This window comes from Lissotriton vulgaris, chromosome 9 (assembly GCF_964263255.1).
Source record: "Lissotriton vulgaris chromosome 9, aLisVul1.2, whole genome shotgun sequence".
Classification (NCBI taxonomy): domain Eukaryota; kingdom Metazoa; phylum Chordata; class Amphibia; order Caudata; family Salamandridae; genus Lissotriton; species Lissotriton vulgaris.
The window spans coordinates 1,030,190,065-1,030,215,693 of record NC_141697.1 but is presented as its reverse complement, the minus strand read 5'-3'; the positions used below and the strand labels follow the sequence as shown (position 1 = coordinate 1,030,215,693).

General features: G+C 45.6%; 1 protein-coding gene and 1 long non-coding RNA gene across 2 annotated transcripts in view; one reads left to right on the top strand and one right to left on the bottom strand.

Moving 5' to 3' along the window:
• Nucleotides 1-10,006, bottom strand: part of IARS1 (isoleucyl-tRNA synthetase 1) — a 553,819-nt gene extending 543,813 nt beyond the window's left edge. The window contains exon 1 of the mRNA XM_086938943.1: nucleotides 9,874-10,006. The gene's annotated coding sequence lies outside the window, so the exon portion shown is untranslated. The remainder of the gene's footprint in view (nucleotides 1-9,873) is intronic.
• Nucleotides 10,007-22,868: 12,862 nt separating this feature from the next.
• The window catches only part of LOC147692747 (uncharacterized), a 179,839-nt gene continuing 177,078 nt past the window's right edge, over nucleotides 22,869-25,629 (top strand). Inside the window, exon 1 of the long non-coding RNA XR_015300069.1 lies at nucleotides 22,869-23,201. This is a non-coding gene — a long non-coding RNA (uncharacterized LOC147692747). The remainder of the gene's footprint in view (nucleotides 23,202-25,629) is intronic.

Genomic DNA, 25,629 nt, shown 5'->3' with positions numbered 1-25,629 from the left:
GTGCCCCAATAGCCAGCGTCCGAGTGGGAGTGGAGGTGATTTAAGCTATGTGAGCCTCCTTATTAAATACCCACTCTGATTGGTCAATTAGAAGCAAAAAAGCGTGAAAAAACTGCACTTTTTATGAAAGGACAGTGCCCATTGGGTGGCGCTGCCTGGCTCTTATTTTAGCTGACAAAAGACGCTAGACGCGCATGTGCCGGTGACTCAAGCTTATACGCTGACACTCTCTCGCGATTTTATTTCATTTTGAGCAGCGTTAAACCAAACGCGCATGCGCCGAGCTAGAACGCAATGCGCATGTGCAATGCGAAGACATCGCTCGCGTATGCCAGCGGTGACGACCGCATTGTGAAGATGTAGTGTGCATGCGCGAAGCAAAGAACATCGCCCGTATTTCTTCGCGATGTATTTAACTTTGATTATTGTTTATGCGTTACCATGATTTGATTCTTGCCCTCAGCTGACTGTGTTTACACAAGAGGACGTGCTGAAATAAGCTATATTTTAACCGGCATATAAACGGGCCTTTTGGTTAATACTATGCATTGAGGTATAACAATAATAGGATTGGAGGGTTGCCAATCCACACGCTGGGGACTTCGCGGTTGGTGTATGACCCACATGTATGTCTGTTATATGTGCCTGTGACTGGTCCTAGAGTGTCCAGATATAGGGCCACCAATCTATAAGAATGTCAACCTTACGAGGGGCTAGGGGAAGATGTAATCTTATGGTACCTATATATCTATGTCTTGTCAGTAGTTGCATTGAATATAGTCCAGATATTGAAGCACTGTATGTTTGAAAGGGCAGATAGGTTGTTGTTAGTGCAATCATGGTATGTTAAAAGGACGCCCATGGTATGTCATCATTGAGCCCCTTAGAGTCACTTTGTAATTGGACCAAAGATTAGTGGCCTACCCTTCTCAATCTAAAAAAGACACACTCACGTACTCTAATACACGGGACCATTATGGCACAATATCTTAGGGGGAAGTGTGCACCTACAGGCCTGATTGTGACAAATGCACCTAGGCTATTTCTGACCGATAAGGAGTTCATGCGTGACTGGTCTCTAATAGCGTGGCGTTGCACGCGAGATTGGCTCATACTGATCATCAATACGGCCAAGAGGGTGGCGGACGCTATCCTCATAGAGATCCAGACTCTGGAGGGCCAGATTAAGGCCACTTGCAGTACTTTGTTTAAAAAACGCATGGATGAAACCAACAAAGCTAACAAAGAATACAAAGACAACATACTTACAAGCAATATGGAGAAATTCAAAAAGGATTTAGAACGCTTCTCCCTAACCAAAGTTTATCCCTATACTAGTGACAATTATGAAGCCCCAGGGTTTAATAACAAAGGCAAACGATATGGGTCAAACTACTCTACCTCTGGATCTGAGTCAAGTGATTCAGATATATCTAACCGAGCAAGTACATCTGCCGGTCCGGATGGGCAACAACAACGACCCTTTAGAAGAGGTGGTAGACAGAGAGGAGGTATGTACAACCAATACCCAGGAAATTATCAGCACTCAGGACCTTGGTGGCACCCAGGGCCGTGGGGCTTTCAACCTCCACCACCATTCCCGCAACAGATGAATCCATTTGGACAACCCCCCCAGTTTTTTCCTAACCAGTCTTTTTTAGGACGTGGCCGGGGACAGAACCGGGGCAAGAGAAGAGGACAACAAACGGTCCAATGGGACCCCGACATCTCAGTTCCCAACACACGGAGCAGGAAGGCAGCTCAACAGAGCAGCAGTGCAGAGACGAGCGGGATCTAATAGTCAACTTAAGTTCCCGTACTCTGACACCGGCTGAACAGACAGTCTTGGGAAAAGGCCTAGGCTTTGTCCCCACCAACAAGGGGGACCCCTTCTTGACGAGGACTGAACTTGAAAAATTATTTCGCAAGGTGCGCTTGCATTTCTTTTTTAAGAATAGAACTGAATCTCCTGACAGTAGCAGTGATGAACCCAGTAACACCGGGTTGCGACCAAAATCCACATTTACCCCCCTGAGTCATCAAGTGCCATCGCTTGTAACCACTTTTGAACAAGCAGTCAGGTATGACGTAGCACAAATACAAGATATGGAGTCCGAAACCTTCCAGAACTTTTCCAAAGCAGAAAGACAGGCCCTTACCAGTCTCACTAAAGATCCGACCATCATAATAAAACCGGCGGATAAAGGGGGTGCGACGGTAGTTCAAGACATGGCCCAATACCGTCAAGAATGTCTTAGACAACTGGATAACCAGCAATTCTACCGCCGTTTGTCTGAAGACCCCACCCCTCGTCTACTATCACTGATTAAAAATCTGGTAGATGAAGGACTGAATGAAGGGTGGATCACATCTCAGGAGGCAAGATTTTTGGTAACAGAGAACCCTGTCACCCCTGGTTTCTATTGTTTACCGAAGATCCATAAGGCCACCAGACCACCACCGGGACGTCCCATCATTTCCGGGATTGGCTCTCTGCTGGAGCCTCTGTCAACCTTCGTAGATGTTTTTCTAAGACCTCTTGTTAAGAAAATGCCTACGTATTTGGAAGACACTGCTGATGTGCTTCGACTACTACCTGATATTGAGTTCAATGTAGAGACCGACCTATTAGCCAGCTTTGATGTCGAGTCCCTCTACACATGCATACCCCAGCAGGACACTCTGGACACTATCAGACACCTTCTATCATTGGAAGAGTTGGACAGTATCACTTCTGTGAACTTCATTCTTGCATGTGCTGAAATAGCAATGAAAGAAAAAAAATTCAAATTTGAGGAACTTTTTTTCCTACAGGTCTCCGGGACATCGATGGGGAGCGTTTTTGCCCCTAGCCTCGCCAACCTCTATGTCCATCAATTTGAGCAAGATCTTGTTCTCAACCATAGTAATCCCTTCTTCCACCAAGTGGTGCTATGGAAGAGATATATAGATGACATTTTGATGGTATGGCGAGGTACCGGGAGTGAGATCGAGTCGTTCCACCAATGGCTGAACGAACGTAATCAGTTCCTCAAATTCACGCTGGAACATAGTCGTGTCAGACTCTCATTCTTAGACTTGTCCATCTTCTTCGAGGCTGGCAGTCTACAGAGTGAATTATACACTAAACCTATGGCGAGAAATTCTCTGCTGCTCTTCAACAGCCACCACCCACGCTCCCTGAAGGAGAACCTCCCCGTGGGACAATTCCTCAGAGTGAGGAGGAATTGTTCATCTCAGGCGCTATTTAACAAACACGCAAAGACCCTTTCTAACCAACTACAGGAACGAGAATACCCAAAACATCTTGTGAAAAGAGCATGGAAAAGGGCCTCAAACAACAATCGTGAGGCGCTGTTGGACAGACGCCCTCCGAAACCACCGCTTGAGAGACTAACATTTGTGAGTACTTTCAACGCACAATCCAACAGACTTCAGAAAGCGGTGCGAAAACACTGGGGCATTCTCAATACCACGAACGCCAACATCCCCTTACCTCTCTTTTCATTTAAAAGAGCGCCAAGCTTACGTGACACGTTGGTCCACACAAGACCTAGGATACAGAATACCGCAAGACCAACCACTCTATGGGATCTCCCTCCGGTCACTGGCCATCATCCATGTGGATCTTGTAGCGTCTGCCCCCAGACTAGCAAAACCAACACTATTGACCTGGGTCCGGGGAAGACATGGGTCCTTAAGAAACACACTAATTGTAATACAGAAAATGTGATCTATATGATCACTTGTCCTTGCTCTCTCAGATATACTGGGTATACAACACGCAAAATCAAACTCAGGATTGGAGAGCATAAGAGTACTATTAGGTGTCACAAACAGGCAACTAAACTCACAAATCACTTTCGGACCTGCAAACACACAGCAGAGGACATGAGATGGGTGGTTCTAGAACATCCGTACATCCCCACCCATATAACTGATGTCTCGAAATTCCTATTCAGAAAAGAGCAGAAATGGGTTTTCCAATTACAAAGTGACTCTAAGGGGCTCAATGATGACATACCATGGGCGTCCTTATAACATACCATGATTGCACTAACAACAACCTATCTGCCCTTTCAAACATACAGTGCTTCAATATCTGGACTATATTCAATGCAACTACTGACAAGACATAGATATATAGGTACCATAAGATTACATCTTCCCCTAGCCCCTCGTAAGGTTGACATTCTTATAGATTGGTGGCCCTATATCTGGACACTCTAGGACCAGTCACAGGCACATATAACAGACATACATGTGGGTCATACACCAACCGCGAAGTCCCCAGCGTGTGGATTGGCAACCCTCCAATCCTATTATTGTTATACCTCAATGCATAGTATTAACCAAAAGGCCCGTTTATATGCCGTTAAAATATAGCTTATTTCAGCACGTCCTCTTGTGTAAACACAGTCAGCTGAGGGCAAGAATCAAATCATGGTAACGCATAAACAATAATCAAAGTTAAATACATCGCGAACAAATACGGGCGATGTTCTTTGCTTCGCGCATGAGCACTACATCTTCACAATGCGGTCGTCACCGCTGGCATACGCGAGCGATGTCTTCGCATCGCACATGCGCATTGCGTTCTACCTCGCCGCATGCACGTTTGGTTTAACGCTGCTCAAAATGAAATAAAATCGCGAGAGAGTGTCAGCGTATAAGCTTGAGTCACCGGCACATGCGCGTCTAGCGTCTTTTGTCAGCTAAAATAAGAGCCAGGCAGCGCCACCCAATGGGCACTGTCCTTTCATAAAAAGTGCAGTTTTTTCACGCTTTTTTGCTTCTAATTGACCAATCAGAGTGGGTATTTAATAAGGAGGCTCACATAGCTTAAATCACCTCCACTCCCACTCGGACGCTGGCTATTGGGGCACCGACGGACAGGTATGGCTCCCTGTAAATCTGAGATATAGCAACTAGGAATACCATCTTTTAAGTCCTATTTACTTAACTTTTGTTGCCCTGTATGCACCAATCTAGACTCTTTGGCCTCCCCTATACTATGCTCTTAAAAAAACTGTTCTGTGTAGGTGTAGCCACTAGGAATACCATCTTTTAAGTCCTATTTACTTAACTTTTGTTGCCCTGTATGCACCAATCTAGACTCTTTGGCCTCCCCTATACTATGCTCTTAAAAAACTGTTCTGTGTAGGTGTAGCCAATATCTATAGCCCATCTATAGAACCATTCCACAAATCAGCACCATCCCCAAGCCTGGTCATAACCATGTCTTCTGTTTGGGTTGAGTCTCTCTTTAATCAACTAGTATTTGTTAGTATATACATATGGACAAGTAGAGTACGTACACTCTGTACCTCAATAGAACCTTCATCTGAGGTCACTATACTTTTCCATCCCTAACAGAGCGGGGCCTCCTTCTTCCCGAGTAGGTGCCGGGTGAGGGGAGGCGTTCTCCCACACATTGTTGGGTGAGTAGAATAGAGATAAATTAATACTGTGTAACTAAATCAGTTTTAAAGCAGAAGACTTATGCAGCTTCTGGAAGGCGGAGAACAGTCTTCTGCCGCCCTGCCTATTCTTGTTGTGTTGTGTTTTTAATTGCCATTATATCACATATGCCTCTTACACCCCTTTTTTTCACCTTAGGAAAATCACGACCAGTTGGATAAATACCAGGGAATACTTTGGGCTCAAAGATCTGGTAGGAGTAATCCAAAATGTTAATACACTTTATGTTTGACATAGTGCAGATGCGCAACATCTAATGGTCCTGAAGAAAGCTTGGACTAGTTGTCCTTCCAGCTGAAACATGTCGACCTCCACGCACTACGCCATGACATAGTTATTCTTTAAAACTATGAGGCGTTGTTTTTACTCTTGACCCTGGACAATACTGAATAAACATATTTTTTGTCACAGGAGCCAATTTTATTCACTTTTGTTTCTTTTTGCACGAGCACTGCACTCCATCAGTCCTACCTCTGAAATACTGTGGTTCAGAACAAACACCTTCCAGAACCTATCTCCGCATCATTACCAGGTGCATTGGGAGAAACTATGGTTCATGGTTTACATCCCACATGACGACACTCCGCCAATAATGGTGGGCTGATGGGAATTTTTCTAACCCAGTATTATCACCGTGAGGACATGTTGGTTTAGTGGTCTTTTTGGCATGACACAACACGTAGGTAAACAATCTGACCAGGTAACTCTTGTTTGTTTTCTCGGTCTTTATATATAGACTTAACACAAGACCAATAACGGTAAAAAGCCACAATACTGAAAAATGGGGGTACTCTTGAAAAGCTGGAAAAAGAGTTCAAAGTGTTCAAATAGGGGTTCAGTTCAAAGCAGGGGTCTCTGCGACCCTTTTACTTACAAAGTACCTGGATTTTGTAGCAAAACAGACAAAATGTCTCAAACGGGCTGTAGCGATGATTTTCCCCACGCTGGGCTGGCGATGCGTTGAATCCTTGCCGCAAGGGAGGATGATGTGCCGGTCTGCGGCTGCGTGCGGGACAAAGCAACAGACTTCCTCACGCTAGGCCAGCGATGCGTTGCATCCTTGCCGCAAGGGAGGATGATGCGCTGGTCTTGTTGCTTGGGCGACCTTGTTGCGATGAAAGAAAATAACGGCCCGCGAGGGAGCGACGATCCGGGTGCGATGCGAGGAAAATGGCGGACGCACGGTGGCCGCTCTGCGATGTTGTGATGCTACGATCTCAATGCGATGATCCGGGGTTAGCGAGCCTTCCTAAATCCCGCAAACATGCAATGCGATGATCTCTGGGGTTAGCGAGCACTTTGTGGCCCGCAAGTGTGCGATGCAATGATCTTTGGTTTGCGAGAGCTCAGCAGCAGCGCGACGATTTTTCTTACGCTCTTCAGCTGCGGAGGCTCGCAAACAGTGTTAGCGATGATTTCAGCACTCTCTTCTCTGTAGTAGAACTAGAGGCCCTGGAACTCATAGGGGCCTCACCTGCAGATAGAAATCCTAGCTGGGAGGAATCAGGAGGCTGGTGGGGGAGTCAGATGTGCATGTGACTCCAGCAGGAGGCTAGCTCTCTTCTAGCCCTTGGGTGATTGCTTAGCAAAATAAAAGTTCTTTCAAAAGTCCTTATCCCTCTTCTTCCAAGTCCAAGGGGAACTACTGCAGGCCAATCCAAGAAAAAGCACAAAATCACAAGGACAGTCCTCTCCTGCAGATTCCTTCAGTGAAACGGGCAGAGGTTCTTCTTGACATCCAGGAGCAATACAAATTGTAGGGGCTTGGGCACAGATATTTATACCTCATAAGTCTTTGTTCTCAAAAGTCACTAGTCACTGAACCCAGCCAAACCCAGTTCTGCTCAGACCGGGAGGACTTTTTTTTACCGGGCTGCATCCTTCCTTTCAGAAAGAGGGGGTCTGCCATCAGACGCACAGTAGGAGGTGGAGCCAGCATTCACCTTGCCAGGCACAGCCCTATTCAGGTCAAGGAGCCACCCCTCCCCAGTACTCAATGCAGATCTCTCTATTCAACCCAGGTCTGACTCAGCCTGCCTTGCCCCTCTAAACCCAGACATCCAATACACATAACAGCAGAGCACACTGGAAGGCTTAGGCAAGAAAATACCCACTTTCAGTGGTATTTTCAAACACAGAATGTTAAAACCAACTTCACTAAAAGATGTATTTTGTCATTCTGAGTTCAGGCATACTACGCTCGAATTTCTACCATGTTCCCTGAGTCATATAGGACTATAAGATGTAATAGCCAGTCTGCCCATTCTAGCCTATAGGGAACAGGTAGCCTTGCAGCAGTGAAAAACAAAATGGAAGGTAATTCACTACCAGGACATGCTACACATATCAAGCCATGTCCTGCCTTGCACACACAATGCACCTACCATAGGGGTGACTGACATGATGTTAAGGGAAGGTTCAGGTGCTGGGAAATGTGGGCACTTCTCAGCCAAGATGGCAGTTCTGGACTGCACACAGACACTGCAGTGGCAGGTCTGAGGTACACTTTACAAGCTGCTTCTGCGGGTGGCGCAAACAGCGCTGCAGGCCTACCAGCAGCATTTGGGTTACCAGCCCTGGGCATACACAGGCCACACTACTAGGGACTAACAGGTAAACCAAATAAGCCCATTAGGGATATACCAATTCACAGTCATATTTACACAGGGGAGAGCTTATGCACTTTAGCACTGATCAGCAGTGGTAAAGTGCCCAGAGTCCTAAAACCAACAAAAATAGGTCAGGAAAAATCCAGGAGGAAGGCAAAAGGTTTAGGGATGACCCTGCAAAAAGGGCCATTTCCAACATATATATATATATATATATGCACATATAGACAGGATTTTAATTGGGCTGTGTCCTGACGGTGCTGCGTCATTTCTAAAAAGCAGGTGCTAAGTCAGGTCTTGATCAAGCTCTCCGTTTTTGTCTTCACCCTCAGGATGAAAAAATATTAACTCTGCAGAAGTACCACCTTTCACTGCCTTTGATGTAATGTTAGAAACATGTTATAGTTCTTTCACAGTCTTATCATTTTCAGAACTAAAACATTTTCAATATGCTGTACAATGAAGTCATAGTTGCTGCTTGTTTAGCTTATGCAACTAACAACCACTGACAAAGCGAATAGTCCTGGCGTTTTACTTGTATTATATATCTGGATGCAGTGCCAGAAACAGCACACTACTAGTAGGGAAGCACACAATAGTGCAAAGCACAGATTTTCTACTTATGTATTTCTAAGCCACGCCCTTAATTACATTGGCCACCACCTTTGAGACCCTCCCCCAACCCAGTTTTTTCATACCACTTAAAGCCCTGTGTGTGTATCTATACTACTATTATAAAGAGAGAACACAAACCTTTGAGCCAGGTAAACTCGGGAACCACAGCGCCAATCCACACACCCGATACATCGTTGAAAATGTCAGGGTGTGCAGATGGACATAGGCTATATAAAATAAAAATTAAACGTAAATTTAAAAATGTAACTTAAAAAAAAAGTAGTCCCCTGGAAGTAGCACCGGCCGCGACGTAGCGCTGGCTGCGACGTAGCACTGGCCGCGACGTGCGTGATGACAAGGAGGAGCGGCGGACATGAGCGCAAGGAGGAGCGGCGGACATGAGCGCAGAGAGGAGCGGCGGACAGGCGGGAAGGAGCGGAGAGGAGCGGCGGACAGGTGGGGAGGAGGGGTGACGAGCGGCGAGGAGCGGCGGTGAAGTCAGGAGCTTGGGTAGGAGCGGCGGCTCAGGTAAGGCAAAGGGACACATAAAATGTCGGGGCGGAAGGGGGCCGGGGCGGGAGGTGGCTCCGGGACACGATCAATGTCGGGGAGGGCGGGGGCCGGGATGGGCGGGGGTCTAGGCAGGCGGTTGGCCCTGAAGCCTCATTGCCCCCGGACAACGTTGGGGCGGGCTGCTAGTATATATATATATATATATATATATATATATATATATATATATATATATATATCAAATTTATTTAGTCCTCGTGTCTTACTGTTTCAAAAGTATGTGTATGTATATATATACACACACATACACACACATACATACATACATACACATACTTTTGAAACAGTAAGAAACGAGGACTAAAGAGATTGATGGGGCTGAAGCACTGGGGCGGGGGCATAGTGAAGGCTACTGGGCAGGTGGTGCAGTTTAGCTGGCTTGCACAGTATCGCTGAGATGGGTATACACGGGAGGCTGAGGTGCTGTGTCAGGGAGGTTGGAGGGCAGCAAGTTAGGGGGCGTGCGACAGCACAGTGGAGATGCCGGTACACGTGTAAACAGTTAAACATATGTATACTACAGACATATGGTTATTCCACTATCATCCAATGCTCCTAAGGCCGCAAACTTGAGTGCAGAAGCCAAGATGCTTACCCTGGATGCCAACTTCTATTTCACTGTCAGCTCCACGCTGCCGGTGCTACGGGCTCTTCCGAATGATGCAAGTGAAAGAAAGCATGAAACCACGTCTAACCAATCAAATCAGGCTCACGAGAATAGGCGCAATAAAAATAAAAGAAGGACTACACGGTGCTGCCTGGCACAATAAAAAACAGAAGAAGGACTACAAGGTGCTGCCTGTCATTACGCTATTTGGAAGCGACATTGGGAATGCCGACGCGCTGCGACAAGGAAGGCGTGAGCGAAACCGGTCAGGAGACGCTGGTAAGAGATCGCATAGCGCGAAGAAATGCGAACGTGCTGCCGTAATTGGAGAATGTAATATTTAGCAGGGTTTTTAACAGGAGCTCTTTATGTAAGCTGTTATGAAAGCTTTCGATGAAGTAGACCCGCTCGGTTTACAATGTCTCTGTAGTTTGATATTTTCACAGCCGCCCTAAACACTAGACCGCTCAGGTGTAAATCAATTTGGTGGTACAGATAGGCGTCATGCTGTAACACAGTTCATTTTTCTTTCGCTGGGATATTTTCGTGGTTTTATTGTGATATTTCAAGCCCCTAATTGTGGTCGTTAAATGCAGCCCTGGAATATGAAACCTTTTACTCCGGGTGGCACCAACAAATGGGGGGTGGAGTCACGAGGCTTGGAGTCCTGAAAAGCAGCCCGATAGTCTACGTTATATTAAACATTTTTTTTAACTGTCTCAAGAATTTGGCGACAAGAGGAACCGTTAATTATATCTGTTCTTAATCAGTTGCAAAGTCTGAATTTTAAGAGTTTTGTGTCCAGTAAATATCGGCATTATAAATAATGGTAAAAATAACTGTTCATTAATACATTTTCTGGAGAGAAGTGCGTTGTTTAGTCACAGTTTTGATTCTTAAGTACAATAAAGGGTTAATGTGTCTCCTAAAAAGCACACATTGTACACCCACATGACAGACTTTTTATTTTATATGTATAGTTAGGTGGGTTACTACTTTTGGCGGAGACCCTTTTTATCACTTTAAAAATTGGAATCCTCCTAATAAAGCACGATGCACAGTGAAGCAGTATCAAGGACCTGCTTGCATAAAGCAAGGCATGGTTTTTAGAACCTTATTATTTTTTCTCAACCTGTTGTTTTTCTAAGGCTGGTAAAATGGTTTCCGCGAGTTGTAAAAACGTTTTATTAGAACAGACATCCCAAAGCCCTCTATTACTTTTTAAATCCTGACTATGTTTCTTCTAGGTATGCACTCTTAACATGTAATTCCTAATCAGTAAAGACAATGTGTGACTGCTAGACCTTGAAACCGTCATTGTCTTATGTAAGATTCCGTACATTGATTTACACACTTGTCTAATTTATTGCCAATGTGTTTTTTAAAATATTTTTTATTGAGGTTTTGCAATGCATACAAACATTCTAGTGCCCCAAATGTAAATTTAAATTGCTTGTGTTCAGAAGGTCTTCATTGCTGCAATACCATACACATGTTCACTTTCAGTATCATCAAAAGACTGCCAGGTTAAACCCTTCCCTCTCGCTAGTGAAATACAGTCGCAGGCCACGGGCACATAACAGCTATATGAACTATAGGTTTAACCAGCCATTGTCCCTGCTGATATGCGTGGTGAGCCTCGGATTTGGGGCATTTTGTGTGAGTGTCTGTCGTGACTGATATGGTTGTGTTACCTGGGTGGGGGAGACACGTGCGTTCTAGCTCAATCTCCCACCCATGATGTGACCCAGATTCTGGCTCTGAGGTGTTGCGCAGCCATTGGTTGTAGGGTTACAAGATCTGCCTCTGTTCCGGGGGTGGCATAGTGGCCTCCTCTTTCCACCACTCATTTACATTCAGTCAGCGTTTCCAACCAGCTGTCTGCCAGTGGCACCTTCCGGAGGCCCCTGGCTTCCTCTAGTTTAAACTACGTGCCTTCCGCCATCGCCCATGTGGCGACCTCTGTCCACCATCTAATGTGTGGTGTCCCCTCTGGACTCTTCCAGTGGGGAGCTGTGTCTCTGCGGGTTGGGCCCAGTGCAAGATCCAGGAACCTGTCCCACACTCTGCCCCTGTCTGCAGGGAAACAGATCTAGCAGGCAAAACTCTGCTGTGCCTATGTCCCTTCTACCTAGGGTTCTTTCCAAGTCTACTATTACTCCCTCCCAAAATGCGGTGATGTACGGGCACTGCCTCACCATGTGGGCAAAGTCTGTGTCCAGTAGATGACACCGGAGGAATGTTATTGTCCGTGTGTGTGTGTGTGATGTAAAGCACTCGCAGACCCTAAATTGGGATGAGTTGCGATATAAAAGAATTAAATGACAACATTAGTAAGTCTTATTTATGTTTTTAATATAAGTAATCTTAAGGCTGATACTGCTGACCTTTTTACAGTGCATTCATATCTCTTACATACAAGGACTGAACAATGTCAAAAGCTTGCCTCCAAATCGTAGTTTCTCCTAAGTATACTTGTGAAGTGATAAGCTGGGTGCCTTTATTTTACATCCATTGCATTGGCCACTATGTGTTCTGCTAAAGATGGCTCCAAATCCGGATTAAACCTTACCAAAAAGGAGGGCTGATGGCCCTTTACATCCAACCTTTGTTTCGTCCTGGTGGAATTTACAATAAGAAAGCCCCTAAACTGCCTGCATGTTGATACTCCGAACAGAACACAAACAACTTGGGGGCACTACTGAATTGTGTCCCAGTGTTACCAAATTACACCAGGTCAAATTTGTCATATTTCACTGTGACCAGACAGATCCCTCAATCTGGATCAATAATTGCTGCCGGGTCTGGGATCAGGTTGCACCCCCCTTCAATCCAGCCCTGGTTAAATGACACCTTCTCATTAGTAAAGCACAGCATTTCCATTTTGTGCAACATATTTGGCTAGAAACTGAGAGCACCTCACAATGCAAAGAACATTTGGATAGAAAGATAAGGTGGCCCAGTATTGTTAATCAAATAAGTTGGAAGACTACTTGGCAGTTATGTCATGGTTTTGTGGGGTTGCCACCAGGCCTGTATTTTACAGGCAAAGTGGTAGGTTTTTATATGTGGCCTGTGAAAACAATTGGGAATTTGTAAAATGTGGTATTTTTACCTTTTTAAGATGTAAATTTACCAGACCAAATACAGTAATAAATCATGTCAAAAGTATTTTAGACTGTCTGCCCTGGTTTTAAATGTTGTTAAAGCGAAAACAGGCGGGTTTTCCTTGCTAAACGGGATTAATCCAAAAACAAACAAATTGCTGGTATATTTCTCTGAGATAGTTTGCCTCTCCGGCTTGCTACTCTCCCTGCCGCACCAAATTCTCCTTCTCGCTTTCTCTCTCTCTCTTTCATAGGTCTGACATCCATCCGCATTGCAGTGAAAACATGGATTGATGCTCCTCGGAGTGCAGAAAATTAAAATATTATAAATCATTTGGGTCCGTCAATCACTTTTTCCATGCTGAGTATTTCAATAAAGGAAACATTTGAACTAATATGTAATCACTGCATGCTTGGCATGTGGATGTATTTTACCTGTGATAACAGATTGGCATTTGTTTTAATTCTACGTGGTTATGTCTTAGTCTTGTCAAATCTATATTCTCATCATAGCATCGTAGGAAGTGAACCAAAATGAATAGAAGTAGATCGCATATTTTTTATTTTTTTTATTTATTTAATGCGATTTTATATAGCGCAAACTTTACCCGAAGGTGTCAGAGCGCTTTACATAAGAACCAGTTTCAATACATAAGGACTTAGGATTACGTGCGTTACATAAAAGATACAAGCACAAAAAATTGCAAATGTACAAGTTGTAAAGTCACACAAGGAAGCGATACAAATGGATAAACTCTAAGCGTCACATAGGAATGGTAGAGAGTACAATGGTCAACAGCATATGCTAGTGGCTAGAGTTATCTATATATACAAACTAGCAGCCCGCCCCAGCGTTGCCTGGGGCAGAAAGGGGCTGGGGGCAGCATTTGAGGCTTGCATGCACTTCTGCCCCGGCCCCCTCCTGTCCCGGCCCCCTCCCGCCCGTGTCCCGGAGAGCCTGATCCTTACTCAGCCGCCGGTCCCGCTCCAGGCGGCCCGCCCGCACAGGCCGCCACTCTCCAGTAGCCCCGCCCGCACAGGCCACCACTCTCCATGCGCCTCGCCAGCACAGGCCGCCACTTCGCCCAGCAGCAAGCAGGGTTCGCGGCTGTCCTCCCAGCAGGTTGCGATCTTCAGCGCCATTTCCGGAAGTGTTGCCAGGGAGCGCAAACGATGTCATCACGCAGACGTCGCGGCCGGCAGCAAGGGACTACTTTATTTTTATTTCGAAATTTTTTAAACAACGTATATTTTTTAATAGCCTATGTCCTTCTGCTTGCCCTGAGGTTTTTAAAGATGTCTTGGGTGTTTTGATTGGTGGTGTACTTTTCGAGTTTACCTGGCTCAAAGGTTTGTGTTCTCTCTTTATAATAGTAGTATAGATAGTAGAGTGGGAGTAGGGAGGGAGGGAGGGATACAGGGGTATGGAGAAAAGGCAAATCGGAAACATTTGAGGATCGTCAAGGATGAAACGAGGGAGAAGGGTAAAGGACGAGGGAACGGACAAGATGGTGGGCCAGGGTCAGGAGAAAAAAACAAAAGCAAAATGGCGGCCAGGACAAAAGAAAAAAGTAAAGAAGTCCATGAGAGTAACACAGTGAGTATGACTCGAAGAGCCAGGAGAAGTCCGGTGGGGAGGAGGGGTTACATAGTAAAAGAAAATCAAAGTCGGGAGTGGAGGCGTGTGGGCTCGGGTCCACTGGAGCAACGCCGAAGACCATCAGCCGGTCGTGGCTCCCTCTCCCCCAAACCTGGGAGAAATTCACTGTCCACGATCCGCAAGAAGGTCTGCCACCACCGCATCGTCCACCTGCATCCAGAGCTCGCCGGGGTCTGTAGCTGCAGAGCGCCCCAACTCCACGAAGAAGAAGCCCTCTGAGTGGCCGCAGCAACGGATGTTCATGATCTGGAGCACCAGCGCCGCTGCCTCGGCGTGCAGCTTCAACAGGCTGAGGGTGCGTGGGCCCAGGCACAGCCGGTACACGCCCGTCAGGTTGCGGCTCTGCCCCAGCCCCTTGGGCTTCAGGATCACTTGCCACACCTCACAGAAGGCCGCGCCGCCCATTGAAAAGGCTGACAGGTGCGCGGGCTCGGGGCTGTCTGCTCGCTGCTCCTGCAGCAGGCTGCGGTACCAGCCCTCCTGAGGGCTCTCGGCGACCAGAGAGAAGCACTCCTCGCGGGTGTGAGGTGCTTGTGCTTGGACAGCGCGCTTGTGAATGTTGAGACGGCCGTCTAGGCGGTGGGGTCGGTTCGCCCCAGGCGGCACTATTTTGGGGGCTGGGGGCGGCCGGTGTTCTGTTTCCATCTCCCCATCTGGCTGTGCTTCCCCGCTTCCACTCTAAAAAAAATCCATATCTTATCTCGGATCTGTATTTATCCCGTGTCAGTGCTCTTACCTCCGGCTCTCATATCCATGTGTAACGCTGCCCCGGGCGCTGAAGACTCGTGGCGGGCAGAGCTTGCTCCCCTTGAGGCGGGCGCACCTGGCTGGGCTCCGGGGCCACGGGCACTAGCTGGAACTTTGGGCTGCTGCAGTGTCAGGAAAGTTTGGAGTGGCGGCCGTATTGGTGTCGTGGGCAGGGGGAGACTGCGCCTTGTTAAACCCGGTGGTAGTTGCTGAGACCTCGGCCGCGCTCGCAGCATCGGTCAAGACTGTCAGGAGATGCCCCTGTTTACCCGGTGCCCCGCCATACTCCATGCGGACTGGAGGTGAGCCATGCAGGGTTTAATATTTGTATTCTAACCACTTTAGACTGATGAAAGGCACTCTGCTAGAATTGCAACCTTTGACTCCACCGTTATGAATAGCTCTCCACAGCAGAGGGTAGTTTTCATGTCCTCACATCAGTATGCAATCACCCCAAATATCAATCAAGTGGCTACCCTTTGTGTAAATCTCCCTGAAACAGGTTCTCATGTATTTTTTTTTTATAGAAAATATCACACCAACCTGCTTTACAACTAGTTCTGTCTGTATTAAAAGTAATGTAAAACTAATTTGCTTTGCTTGACCTGCTGCCAGAGCAAAGCCTAAGTGATCTTATGTCATGTGTGACACCAGCCAGTCCTGACTGTTTTGCATACAGCACATTTAATTCTGCTTTTCCCGTTAAAAGGATGGTCATCCATGTCCCGGCATGTAAGGTGCTATCGGCTCAGAAAGCAGCTCTATCTTTAGTTGTCACGCATCCATAATGATACCCTAAGGCTGTCATCTGACATTGTATTCAAGTCTGTTAGTTCAATTAGTTGTGTTAAAATGAACCAGGACTACAACTTCCAAAATACATTTGATTTTATTATATGAAGGCGAAAACTGCGAAACAGTGCCCCTGATGACACAGAACATATAACCATAACAACTAGTGTTGAGCAAGCCAAAAAAGTAATACATGGAGCCCAGTCCAGGGTCTGGTTTGGCTCTAAGAATCTTAACATGAGCGATCACAAACTATGCAACAAATGTCATGTAAAATATGATAAAAAAAATCTTCCAAATTTTAAAAGCTGTATTTCTTTTGCAGGCAAGAGTGTTTCGCTTTATTACAAGAGATGGTATCCGAGCATTGAGTGGCATTTTAGGAGTGATAGTTGCTAATTGTGAATAGGGCGGTTTGATCATTCCGTAAACTGCCATGATGATAATGCCATTAGTGAACCAAAAGGTAAGTCAGTAGGCATTTGTATCCTGTATGTGACCTAGTTTATTATAGATTGAGCAACATTACATTTTCTATTAAAGCATATACAAAAAGGGTTTCGGACAGCGTGCATCCTGAACTACTGTATTCCAAATGTGGTGATAAAAAAAAAAAAAAGCAAAAAGGTACTGTGAAATAGGGTAGGATCACAGTTTGGTCATGTGGGGAAGATGAGATTGATTCTATGTTTCCTGGTGTCACATTGTGCAATTCAACCACAAGATGGGCCTCTTTTTCTCTCTCCTTCCTTTTTACATTTTTTGGGTATAACATGAAAGGTAAATGTTACCTTTTAATTTTTATGAGGAACTATATATACGTGCACTCTGTTATAAATACACGAAAGACAGGTTAAATCAAGTTGAAACGAAGACCTTCAAGAAAAAATCACAAATTTGAGTTAAGAAACAGCCAATTACTCTTTCAATGATTCCCTGAATTGAACAAAGTGACAAATTTCAAAAGAGGCTAATCACCTGCGTTGAAAGCAGTTAAATGCATTACTGAAACAAAGGTATGAGTTCACATGAAACAAATGAAATCCAGAGCTCAGTTTTCGGTTGACTTTCACAGGGAGCCCCCCACTTTCGCCTCCTTACAGGCTTTTTGCATTTTTCATTATCCCCCCCCCCCCCCCCCCAAGGTTAGGAGCAGCTTTTCCAATAGGTTGACCATCAATATCTCAGAGTTCTGTCAAATTGGTCACATAAGAATCTTTAGCAAAACATGCCTCGCAAAGTACTTTAGAGCACTTGTCTTGGTCTTCATTAAGAACCTATCTGCAAAGCAAACACACAGCACAGTGGGGCTGTAGAAATGCTGGGGAGGGTGCTGCATGACTGAAGTAGATGGCTGGGCAGCAGAAGACGCATGAAGGATCGGCTTGCTTTTAAGAGGGCCTTGAGCTGAGAAAGTCAGGCCTCTGACTCGTACCTTTAGTGGCTCGCCTACTTGCAAATGTTGCTATGGGCAAAAATGAGAACTAGTTGCTTTGTGGAATCAAATTTGCAGAGTGATGTATGTCCACAATATTTCTCTATGTAGGGCTTGAAAGGTGTGCAAATATTTTTGGAATCTAGTATTGCGTTGTTTTGAGACTTAGCATTCCTCCATACCTAGTTAATAGGGCTTTTGTGAAATCGCTACCTCCTTCAGATTACTATTCTTTGACTACATGAGATGTCTGTCACTTGGCAGGGCTGTCAGCGATGCCTCAGATGTTGATTGTAACCAATGATGTGGCACTTCTGAGTCTTTAGTTTGCTGCAGTCACTTCAAACAAGGGCGGAGTTCTACTTTTTGAAACCTGCCCCCTCATAGAGATAAAACCTCATCCAGAAACCTGTGGGTGATTCATACTGTGAGCTCAGGCAACAATTTTAATACACTTGTTTTTTGGCAACAGTGCACCGGAATATCTGATGGGAAGAAGTGTGATGTGGTCAGTAATGGCTTTGTCCTCGCCCCTTTTGCAAGGAAGTGGAGCTTCCTACAACACAATTTAGGAGTGTAAAGTAACTTTTCGCACTCCGTTGGAGATCACCACCACCGTGGTGGTGTTGTCGACCCAGAAGAGAGAGGAGAGAAAAAGGTTGGTGAGTCGTATTTTGTGCTATGTGAGTAGAAGTGCTGCAGTACTACTTGACATGCAACAAATTGCAGCATTTGAATAGGCCCCAAAATGTGTGAGTGGAGGAACGTGGTAACAATACACATTTTGCTTCAGTCTAACACATGAGTGACCCTTGTTGTATACTTATCTAAAGAACCTGTAAGCAATTTTTTTCCTCCTGCCAGTTGTAGTGGAATGCATACAAAAACAAAAATTGGCAAAGTTAATGAGACTGGCCTTAAATTCTTAGATTTGGTGCCCTCCTTTGATAGGGGAAGGTTGTTCCAAGAAGTCTGTGCGAAAGAAGAGAATGCTTGCTTTTCTTTGTTTCTTTATTGTAGATTTAGGCATTACTATTATCATTTGGTTACTGATGTGAGTCATGCAGAAACAACTGACCACTGGGTGTTTCTGCAAGATAGGCTGGATTGTGTATATGTAGGGCTCAATGAATCATCTAAACAAATTGGAACAAATTTGTTTTTGATGCTGTCGGGCACCGTTCTGGGGGCTCAGGGCAGACTGGCTACTGGAACCCAGCCATGGTGCTTGAAGTTGTTGGCACTGAAAAGTTCTTGCATTGGTAAATACATGTACCCCTTCCCTGAGTGCCCAACTGTACTGTTGTCTGGATTGCTAATGCTGATTGACTTATCTATTTATTTGAATCACTAGCAGCCCGTCCGGACGTTGTCCTGGTATGAATTGCTGCCGGCCAGTAGTATATTGTTTTGTAGGATTTCATTTTGATAGCATTTCTTATCTGTGACAGGCCTGTGAAACGCTCCGATTCACAGTGCACTGCTGATGCACTTAGGAGTGCGCGTTCAGTAGTGTGTGAACTCGAGTTTCCCTACTTTATTTTTCCTTGCAATATTATATAGCGCGAACTCGACAACATGGCATGAGCACCATTTACATTACAGAAAAACACATTCATTTGTGGTAGGCACGGGGAGACAAAGCGATTTGCCTGGAATCACAGGATGTTGAGCTGATGCTGAGATTCGAATCTAGCTCCCCAGCTCTAAAGTTCGCAATTCTAGAAGGTGTATCTAAAAGTGTATGTCGGTGCTGGCCATCAATGAGAGAGACCTGTGCATTTTTCAAATGGGTGATAAAAAAATATGAGTACGTTGCTGGAGATGTGGGCCGCCGTGCCACCAATGTACTTACCGGGGGAGGGTAAACACCCATTATTCCGCAACTTTCTTTCCGCATACCATCACTCCGCATACTTTCATTACGAAAGTACCATGATTCCGCAATGCCATTATAACGCATGGCATTACATTTTATATGCTTTTACCACGCATACATTTACAACGAAATTCGTTGTAAATGCATGAATGGTAGAAGCATGTTTTTTTAATGTTTGGATATGGTAAGTATGGGTATATGGGTATATGTTTTGGGGTACTGAGGTATATGTTTTGGGGTGTTTGGGTATTTTAAGGGTTCAGATATAGTTTTGGGTTATGGGGTACAGGGGTATTTTAAGGGTTCAGGGCTAGGTTTGGGGTACAGGGGTATTTATATGGGTTCAGCGCTAGGTTTGGGTTTTGGGGTACAGGGGTATTTTTAGGGTTCAGGGCTAGGTTTGGGTTTTGGGGTACAGGGGTATTTTAGGGTTTAGGAACAGGTTTGGGGTACAAGGTATATTTACAGGGTTAAGATGGGTTAGTGTTTAAGGACGTTTGGGTAATTTAAAGAGTTGGGTTATGATTATGGGGTGCAGGGGTATTTAAAGGGAGCAGGGTGGGATTAGCACACAATATGAGACATGGCATGAAGGGCGGAAAGTACCACACGCCCACAGCACAACGCAGACACGCCCACAAGGGACTACTTTGCTGGCACTGCTCTTTTACCTTTTAAATGTATATGGTGGGTGTCTGCATAGCCTATGTCCTCCTGCTGCAACTGCCCTTTCCAACGCTGAATTGGGTGTTGTGATTGGTGCTATGGTTCCTGAGATTACCCGCCTCAAAGGTTTGGGCTCTCTTTATTATATTAGTATGGATGGATAGGCGAACATAGATCATGCATGTGTGCCAAGATATAGGCCTGTCTCACAGATTGCGGTCTTGTTGGACTGGGAAGGGCGCCCAAAGCACCACCATCATAGTGGTAAATGGCTACCGCAGTAACCAGCATGAGCGCAGTGTTGACATCATACCATGTAGTGATCAGCAGTAGTGAACAGGACCGTTTCACCCTGTGTCACTGGAGTAAGGGCTTCAGGCTTACTCAGCTTTTCAAACGTTCCTCTGCTATGTGCTTAACTCATCCGTGGTGTACATCCGGTAAGTTGTGGAGTGCAGGGCAGGAGTAGGGATTGCGTTGTTCGGAAGGGTACAATACAAGGGTGGAGTATTACTGTGCAATGTGTCACAATTCTCTCGCCAGATAATCTGGATCTGCAAAAGCAAAGAACGTCCGCCCAATCTCTTATTGACCAACCCTTAACACTCATGAATAGTGCAAGCATTGGTGATTAATCCCCAGGGAACAGGGGTATGGAATGAGAGAGGTCAAATTCTAAGGAGCTGTGGCAAACTAATACCAGGATGGGTTAAGGAAGTGCCTTATCTCCATAAGATGTAGATCACGTTGGTGGTTATCGGCACACAATACAGACCTATACATAGACGGGCTTTGTGGCTAACACCGGTACTACAACCAATCTGTTAACGCTAACAGTCCTGATGGAGAAAGTGACAGTCCAACATATCCAGCTGCACTGTTGCTTTGTAGACTTCAAAGCGGCCTTCGATCTTGTGCCCAGGGGTCTGTTATGGCAGAAACTAAAATCGTAGGGCATACCCCAGCCTCTTCTTCAAGCAATAATCCAGCTCCACACGGAAACATGGTTAAGAATCAAGCTGGGTGAAGGCTTCCACGTCTCCAGTAAGATTTAAACCGAAACTGACGTCAAACAAGGTTGTGTATTGGCCCCACTCCATTTTTAGTTTGTTTATATCTGACCTTTCTCCAGTTCTCGACAGTGTACTGCCACCCTCCTTAACTAGACGGGACCTGCATCACCAATTTGCTTTACGGTGATGATTTGGTGTTAAGTCACACTAAAGTGGGTCTCCAGAGGCTACTGGATGAACTGCTACCTTACACGACAAGCAACCATCGCTTAACCTGTCAAAAAACAAAACTATATCTTTTGGGAAGCAAAAAAGGTCAATAGAAAGGTGGTACTTCGACAAAACAAAGCTAAAATCAACCCCCAGTTATAAATACTTGGGCATCTTTCTTGACACGAGGTACTCTTTTATCAAGCACAAAGAAGCATTGAAAACTAAAGCCATGTCGTTAAAAATGGCCGCTGCAAAATTGGCAAAACGGCTACTAGGTCCCAGCCTAACTCCCATGCTGAAAGTAATGAAAGCTAAAGTAATCAACTCCCTGACGTATGGACATGAGTCCACCAAGGGCACAACCAGTATACTAATAAACAAGTTAACAACAAACATTTTTAAAAGAGCCTTTCGGTTGTCAAAATCTGCCTCGCCAGCCCAAGTGAGACTCGAACTGGGACTTCAAGATCACCATGGAGTGGAGGCAGGCGCATTCATTAAACTGTCGCACACTATGCCATGCCCGGGAAAGTTCCTTGGAGGCCCGACTCAGGCAGGAAATACAGAAAAATCCGACCAGCCACAAGCATCAGCCACTCTTGGATCGCAGTTTACAGCTGCTCTGCTAGGTGTAAAAGACCTCTGGGATATAAACCCCTCTCATCTGGTTTTAAGGACCGCTATTAAAAAAAATATATATATTTAGATTGTGGTCCTTTGACTCGGACAGGGCAATACTGTCAAGAGGAGACATGCTTGGGCTGTAATCGCTAATTTTTAAAGTGGGTGTTCAGCCGCTCTACCTATCTAGCACATACACACTTTATTGGAAACACAAGTTTTTAGCCTTAAGGGTGGGTGAATGGCCCTTTCTGAAGAACCTTCCCGAATGGCTGTGCTGACATGGTTTTTGGCCCTAGTGGGCAGTAGTATAGACTTTAATCTTGCTCACATCTAGGATAGGTATTCTTAGCTTGTGTTGGCCCTTTTAAGCCCTTTTTTCCAGACCTAGAAGAGGATAGCTGCTTAATATGATGATAGATCCATTATTCTTGACTCTAATCTGTCTATTGCCTATTGGCTTTGACATACTTGCTTATAGTCCTGACTTTATATAACACATTGGTATGGTTTATGTAGGTATTCTGACAGAGCTAAGGGGTATTTCATCCCTTTCAGGCCTACAGGCCTAGAACTAGAGGGACTCCATCTTGATGGAGCTGAGTGGCTTCAGGGGGAAAGGTAAAGTTTACAGTAAGGCTGTTTGTGTGCTAGAGGAGGACCGGTTAGGACTGCTTCTTATCCGAAGAATGTGTTTTTCTCTTGGGCCCAGACGTAACAAGCAGCTGGCCACTGCGGTTGCGTGGAAGCCTGGGAGCTGGCACAGGAATTCGGTAGGAGGCAGCCCTCTGGTGGAAATTTCCATGAGGGGAGAGGAATCCATATTAGCGAGCTACAGGAGAGGAGGAGTGTTCAGTTCAGTTTGTGTTCATTCCAGCTTGGCGTTCATTCCAGCTTGTGTGCAGTTCAGCCTGGAGCTCAGTTCAGCTTGGAGCTCAGTTCAGCTTGGAGAGAGAGAGAGAACAGGATGTCTGCTGGAGCTGCAGAATAGAGTGCAGTTCTTGAATGGAGAAAGAAGGCAGACGATTGCTGAAGATGAGGAGAGAGCGAGCAGTGCAGAGAGCATCAAAGAAGGCTGTCAGCTGGAGCAATTGAACCAGAGGCGTGATGATGTGGTGAAGGAGGGAGAGACAGAGAGAGCCCTAATCCCACCAGAGGCAGAGAGAAATCTTCCCTCTAATAGGTGAGGTAGTCTGAACTAATCACATTTACATCTTAATCTTATCTTTATTCCCAAGGCTTTTGTATTGCTAATCCCTTTCCTTGCAGCGGTGTGTTATAAATTGTATGTCTAATCCTTTTCTTGCAGCGGTGTGTTAAAGTTACTGCTAGTTATAGAGACCCCATAGTTTTGTATATGTGTATTTTATTATTGTTACAATAAACATCCCCATAACTACAGTGCATGAGTTTTTTTTAATGATAAAGCTAGCCTGGCTTCTAGCCAGTTGCCGTTGAGCCACTGATGGATCAGAAGGGAGTAGGAGCGCTTAAATCAAGAAATAACTCAATCACATAGTGTGTATATCTTTGTCCCCATACAGTGAGGGTAATCTCCTTTCCTGGTAGGTATTACTGTTTGAACAGATGCTACCCCTGATCAGGTAAGTAATAGTGAATAATTAGGGAGAGAGGAGACCTGCAACTAAGGGACCAAGTTAGTACACCCTCCCATAATCCTGTAAACAGCGTCTTCTGTTCCAAAGCATAGGTAACCTTTTTCCTCCTAGTCAGATGTTACAGCCAGAACAGATGCTGCCCCTGATCCGGTAAGTCTGAATAAATAGGGAGAACAGGGAGCCCTTGAGCTAGGGAATTGTTGACACTAAGTAATTCGGCTATCCCATAATATTATTGTAGTAGCAGACCCTTAGTGAAGAGACAGAAAACTGAAGGTGTTCATAGGAATGTGGTCGTCGTTGATATGCGACGTTAAGGAGAGCGTTGGGGGGGAGACCAACGTGGAGGTTCGCGGGACTGTGGACCGAGTGTAAGTGAGAGCGTCAGGGGGGATGACTGGCGTGTAGGTTTGCCGGATTGTAAACCGTTTGGAAAAGAGAGCATTGGGTTCTGCAGGCCCATGTGTAGACGCACCGGATTGTGTGTCATATCTGCCCTGGGGTAGATTAGTCTGGGTCTGAGTGGCCGCGAGACTATAAGATATCCTTAGTCATCAGTGAGTATTCTTAGTATCCCTATAGATTTAGTGGTGTTTCTGATAATATGAGCTTGTATATTGCGAGTTCCCCATCCTCAGGTAGGTAACCAGGTGCCTGGATAGATGGTCCTGAGGAGGGATGTGGTTACGTTTTGGCTGGGTTAGAGGGGCCCCTAGGGGCTGATCCCCATCTAAGCAGAAAATCCGGTCATTACAATGGCGACGGCCGGGAAGTAGCACTGAATGCAGGTTGTGTGGCTATCATTCTGAAACAATGGAACACATCATCTGTGCAAGCCCTGCACTGCTCATGGCCAGACGGTGACTGCTGCGAGGCCAATGTATTACGTTGGGAGTTCGATCTTGTTACCAAGCAATAATGGCCGCTCTTAACCCTGACAACACCAAGCTAAACATTGGGCTTACGAAATTCGTCCATAAAGCGTCAAAACTACTGGAAGCCACAATCTCATCCAAATCCTCCTCCTCATAGCCTGGCGGCTGAGTTAATAGACTCAACAATCAAATCGGAGACAAGAAATCCAGAGCAATGTCCTTCATCAGAACATTATTAGCCCATAACGGCCCCCCTAATTTTAAGTAAATTTAAATCCACAATTTTTAACATTTATCACAGTCATTTTTAGGGCTCGCCTGCGTTGCAGCACGAAGCGCGCTGCCGAGCCTTATTGTCATTGTGAAGGCCTCCCAAGTGATACAGACTGGTGCACGAGCAGACACCGGTCTGTGAACGCGCGGGAACGCCAACATGCACGCTCACGTTGTCACGCTCCTGTCCTCCCGCGTCTCTTCCGAGGCACGCTCCAGGCCGACTTGCGGTGCGTGCTCCAGCGTTTCTGTGGCCCATTTACCGCAGCATGGTACCAGCGGGCTTGGGGACTGCACGACTGTCTACCAGCTTCTGAGGCTGTTTTTGTTTCTGCGGCAGCACATGTGGAATCAGGACGCTGATTCACAATCAGAATGCTGGAGGTAGACGCATGTGGTAAGTGAGGGCCGGGGGGATTTGTTTGCTTATCTTTATTGAGCTTCTCTTACTGCAGGCACGACGTGCTCTGCTTACATTTAGCATGCAATGCCCGCTTTCTCTTCTAAAGCCACCGGGACGTCCGCAGCTACTTCTTTGAAACGCAATCACTTGTGCCTTTACTCTCCTCAAACAATTCTACCCATAAAATTAGTGAGGACAACAAGCATGCTGTGATACCTTGGGCCAAGTTTGCACTATATAAAACTGTAAAATAATATACAGGCACTGTCAGGCTCATAAATGCATGTTAGGAGGCAAGTAGAGTTATCGTACGTGCCTGCGCCCGTGTAGGAGTCCTTTGTGTGCATTTTAGTTAATAAGAATACAGGCCACCTGCGACCACCAACGTGGCAAAATAATACTCATAGCTCAGTGCTGCAACAGATTTTCAGAGCCCCTCCC